We start from the raw sequence: 5,000 nt of genomic DNA, 5'->3' as shown, positions 1-5,000 counted from the left end.
CTGTCATGAGCCACAAGTGCATCCTGACGTGACAAATCGGATGATCCCGCAGGCATGCACTTACGATAATCACTATCAACGAACCTGCCGCCCCCTCCCCCCCCAAAATACACCTTTCCCTACAACGTGTACCTTAACCTAAGCTATATTGTACCTTAACCTAAGCGATATTGTACCTTAACCTAAGGTATATCGTACCTTAACCTAACCTACATTGCGCCTTCACCTAACCTACGTTGTACCTTAACCTAACCTACGTTGTACCTTAACCTAACCTACGTTGTACCTTAACCTAACCTACGTTGTACCTTAACCTAACCTACGTTGTACCTTAACCTAACCTACGTTGTACCTTAACCTAACCTACGTTGTACCTTAACCTAACCTACGTTGTACCTTAACCTAACCTACGTTGTGCCTTAACCTAACCTACGTTGTGCCTTAACCTAACCTACGTTGTGCCTTAACCTAACCTACGTTGTGCCTTAACCTAACCTACGTTGTGCCTTAACCTAACCTACGTTGTGCCTTAACCTAACCTACGTTGTGCCTTAACCTAACCTATGTTGTGCCTTAACCTAACCTATGTTGTGCCTTAACCTAACCTATGTTGTGCCTTAACCTAACCTATGTTGTGCCTTAACCTAACCTATGTTGTGCCTTAACCTAACCTATGTTGTGCCTTAACCTAACCTATGTTGTGCCTTAACCTAACCTATGTTGTGCCTTAACCTAACCTATGTTGTGCCTTAACCTAACCTATGTTGTGCCTTAACCTAACCTATGTTGTGCCTTAACCTAACCTATGTTGTGCCTTAACCTAACCTATGTTGTGCCTTAACCTAACCTACGTTGTGCCTTAACCTAACCTACGTTGTGCCTTAACCTAACCTACGTTGTGCCTTAACCTAACCTACGTTGTGCCTTAACCTAACCTACGTTGTGCCTTAACCTAACCTACGTTGTGCCTTAACCTAACCTACGTTGTGCCTTAACCTAACCTACGTTGTGCCTTAACCTAACCTACGTTGTGCCTTAACCTAACCTACGTTGTGCCTTAACCTAACCTACGTTGTGCCTTAACCTAACCTACGTTGTGCCTTAACCTAACCTATGTTGTGCCTTAACCTAACCTATGTTGTGCCTTAACCTAACCTATGTTGTGCCTTAACCTAACCTATGTTGTGCCTTAACCTAACCTATGTTGTGCCTTAACCTAACCTATGTTGTGCCTTAACCTAACCTATGTTGTGCCTTAACCTAACCTATGTTGTGCCTTAACCTAACCTATGTTGTGCCTTAACCTAACCTATGTTGTGCCTTAACCTAACCTATGTTGTGCCTTAACCTAACCTATGTTGTGCCTTAACCTAACCTACGTTGTGCCTTAACCTAACCTACGTTGTGCCTTAACCTAACCCATATTGTACCTTAACCTAACCCATATTGTACCTTAACCTAACCCATATTGTACCTTAACCTAACCCATATTGTACCTTAACCTAACCCATATTGTACCTTAACGTAACCTAATTTGTGCCTTAACGTAACCTAATTTGTGCCTTAACGTAACCTAATTTGTGCCTTAACGTAACCTAATTTGTGCCTTAACGTAACCTAATTTGTGCCTTAACGTAACCTAATTTGTGCCTTAACGTAACCTAATTTGTGCCTTAACGTAACCTAATTTGTGCCTTAACGTAACCTAATTTGTGCCTTAACGTAACCTAATTTGTGCCTTAACGTAACCTAATTTGTGCCTTAACGTAACCTAATTTGTGCCTTAACGTAACCTAATTTGTGCCTTAACGTAACCTAATTTGTGCCTTAACGTAACCTAATTTGTGCCTTAACGTAACCTAATTTGTGCCTTAACGTAACCTAATTTGTGCCTTAACGTAACCCATGTTGTGCCTTAACGTAACCCATGTTGTGCCTTAACGTAACCCAATTTGTGCCTTAACGTAACCCATGTTGTGCCTTAACCTAACCTATATTGTGCCTCAACCTAACCTATATTGCGCCTTAACCTGACGCACGTTGTCGCTGAACCTGCTCTGTAATTGTTATGCAACTCGTTAAATTAGTGTAGTGTTGCCTAACCGCAACCCTCGCAATATAGTTCGCTATTCGCACTGCCCGGTCCCCTGTGTATCGCGTCATGTTAAACACCTTGCAGGTGTTGCTGACTTTCCACATGCTCATGCTATACACTGTAATGTGGATAGCAGCAGGACGTACATGCCCCCCCCCCTTCCCCCCTGCCTTCGCAAGCTGGTCGTTGAGAAGTTTGCATGTTCAATGCCCTTCGCATGCCGACGTACTCAGCCTACGTTGTGGTACGGCCTGTCACCTGTCCGCCGATGTACGCAAAACCCACAAACTGTACTGCACATTGGTCCGTATGTACTGAATGATACATCGTGGCACATGTGTGACCGTACGACGACTGCGCCTAGCAACGGCAGACCATACAGTCCAAATATTGTGCACGCAGCTACGTGTCGTCTCCCTATAAGAGCTGGATTGCAGTGTGGTACGCCATTCAGACGTGTGGGAGGAACGGACGCCCTGGATGGCGATCAGCATGAGCAGTCTGTTGATGTAGTGGAGCGTGTATTCGGACGTAGTCGTCTCTTCTCACACACCGTGATAGCATGTTGCACCGCGTTCCACATCTGCGACATCCTGCAGAGGCCGGCTGACAGTCGTTCGCGCAATGGACACCGCATACGTACGGGGGCTACCTTCCACGTGTTCTCGAGGCGTGCACATGTTGTTGCGTCTATGTGGGCAGACGTAGTGTGTTGTGACACCTGACACAGGCATGCAATACTCGTTGCAAATGGCGATGGACGTCTACGTTTGCTGGTGACGTTACGCAAATGAACAACAGGTAACCCGTTGTGGTGCGGTTGTTCTCGCTAGAGGTGAATCAGTGTTGGCGACGATCGGTCGAGCTATTAACCGGTTGTTTCAGGGATACCCACCATGCCCACGAACGTGAAAGGGGACCCACCATGCCCACGAACGCGAAAGGGGATCTGGGTGTGAGGCGATACGCGGCGGTGGCTGGGTGGGACCGTCCCCGGCCGGTGAGGGGGGGCCGCCCGGCGTGCTGGCAGCGCGGTGCGTGGGCGCACGCGCTACAGCCGGCTGGTGGGGGCGGCCAGTGGCAGGCGCGCCGGCCGACGGACGCGGCAGGCGGCGCAGCTGCGCGCCGGCGCCCCCTGCTCGCGGCGCCTTGCGGCCAAAGTAGGTCCTCGCGGGCCCGGTGCGGAGCGCGGTGGCCATCTGCAGTGTGCTGGTCCGATTGAGGACTGTGTGCGCTGAGGATGCGCCGCCGCCCGGCGCTCGGCGCCGCGACGCCGTCTGCTGCTCGGTCGCCCCAGCGGTTCTCGCAGGTGGTTTGTATCGCAGCTGTGCGGACGTGTTGGCGCGTGCGCTGTGCTGGGAGAGTTCGCTTCGGCACCCAAGTGGGGCTTTTGTCCTTCTGTGGCGCTGGCGTTGGAGCTGCCGGTCACCGTAGGTGGCGCGTGTTGTCTCCCGCCGGCAATGCCACGACAGCACGCTCCCGGGCCTCTGTCGGCAGCGGCAAGCTCAGTTGGGAGCACGGGTGGTCGCACCTAAAGCGTCTACTCGCCTAACTCCGGGCGATTGCGCCTCTCTCGAACCCGACCAAGTACTTAGGACGGCGCTGCGCGCCGCCGGGACCTGAGAGGGTTTCGAGGTGTGTTGTGCAGGGGAGCTCAGCCTCCTCCTGTTTGCAGAATAATTGAGCGGACGCTTGCGTGTTCGCGCGGGCCCCCGGGACACACTCCCGGGCGGCCGGCTGCTCAGCTCTAGTTGACGCAGCTCCCTGGTTGATCCTGCCAGTAGTCATATGCTTGTCTCAAAGATTAAGCCATGCATGTCTCAGTACAAGCCGCATTAAGGTGAAACCGCGAATGGCTCATTAAATCAGTTATGGTTCCTTAGATCGTACCCACGTTACTTGGATAACTGTGGTAATTCTAGAGCTAATACATGCAAACAGAGTCCCGACCAGAGATGGAAGGGACGCTTTTATTAGATCAAAACCAATCGGTCGGCTCGTCCGGTCCGTTTGCCTTGGTGACTCTGAATAACTTTGGGCTGATCGCACGGTCCTCGTACCGGCGACGCATCTTTCAAATGTCTGCCTTATCAACTGTCGATGGTAGGTTCTGCGCCTACCATGGTTGTAACGGGTAACGGGGAATCAGGGTTCGATTCCGGAGAGGGAGCCTGAGAAACGGCTACCACATCCAAGGAAGGCAGCAGGCGCGCAAATTACCCACTCCCGGCACGGGGAGGTAGTGACGAAAAATAACGATACGGGACTCATCCGAGGCCCCGTAATCGGAATGAGTACACTTTAAATCCTTTAACGAGTATCTATTGGAGGGCAAGTCTGGTGCCAGCAGCCGCGGTAATTCCAGCTCCAATAGCGTATATTAAAGTTGTTGCGGTTAAAAAGCTCGTAGTTGGATTTGTGTCCCACGCTGTTGGTTCACCGCCCGTCGGTGTTTAACTGGCATGTATCGTGGGACGTCCTGCCGGTGGGGCGAGCCGAAGGCGTGCGACCGCCTCGTGCGTGCTCGTGCGTCCCGAGGCGGACCCCGTTGAAATCCTACCAGGGTGCTCTTTATTGAGTGTCTCGGTGGGCCGGCACGTTTACTTTGAACAAATTAGAGTGCTTAAAGCAGGCAAGCCCGCCTGAATACTGTGTGCATGGAATAATGGAATAGGACCTCGGTTCTATTTTGTTGGTTTTCGGAACCCGAGGTAATGATTAATAGGGACAGGCGGGGGCATTCGTATTGCGACGTTAGAGGTGAAATTCTTGGATCGTCGCAAGACGAACAGAAGCGAAAGCATTTGCCAAGTATGTTTTCATTAATCAAGAACGAAAGTTAGAGGTTCGAAGGCGATCAGATACCGCCCTAGTTCTAACCATAAACGATGCCAGCCAGCGATCC

General features: G+C 50.9%; 1 non-coding gene across 1 annotated transcript in view; it reads left to right on the top strand.

Moving 5' to 3' along the window:
• The first annotated feature begins 3,856 nt into the window (after positions 1–3,856).
• LOC126452477 (small subunit ribosomal RNA) overlaps positions 3,857–5,000 on the top strand; it is a 1,909-nt gene continuing 765 nt past the window's right edge. The window contains exon 1 of the ribosomal RNA XR_007584634.1: positions 3,857–5,000. This exon is cut by the window's right edge and continues 765 nt beyond it. This is a non-coding gene — a ribosomal RNA (small subunit ribosomal RNA).

The sequence above is a fragment of the Schistocerca serialis genome, unplaced genomic scaffold, assembly GCF_023864345.2.
Source record: "Schistocerca serialis cubense isolate TAMUIC-IGC-003099 unplaced genomic scaffold, iqSchSeri2.2 HiC_scaffold_88, whole genome shotgun sequence".
Classification (NCBI taxonomy): domain Eukaryota; kingdom Metazoa; phylum Arthropoda; class Insecta; order Orthoptera; family Acrididae; genus Schistocerca; species Schistocerca serialis.
This window is presented reverse-complemented; position numbering and strand designations above follow the sequence as displayed.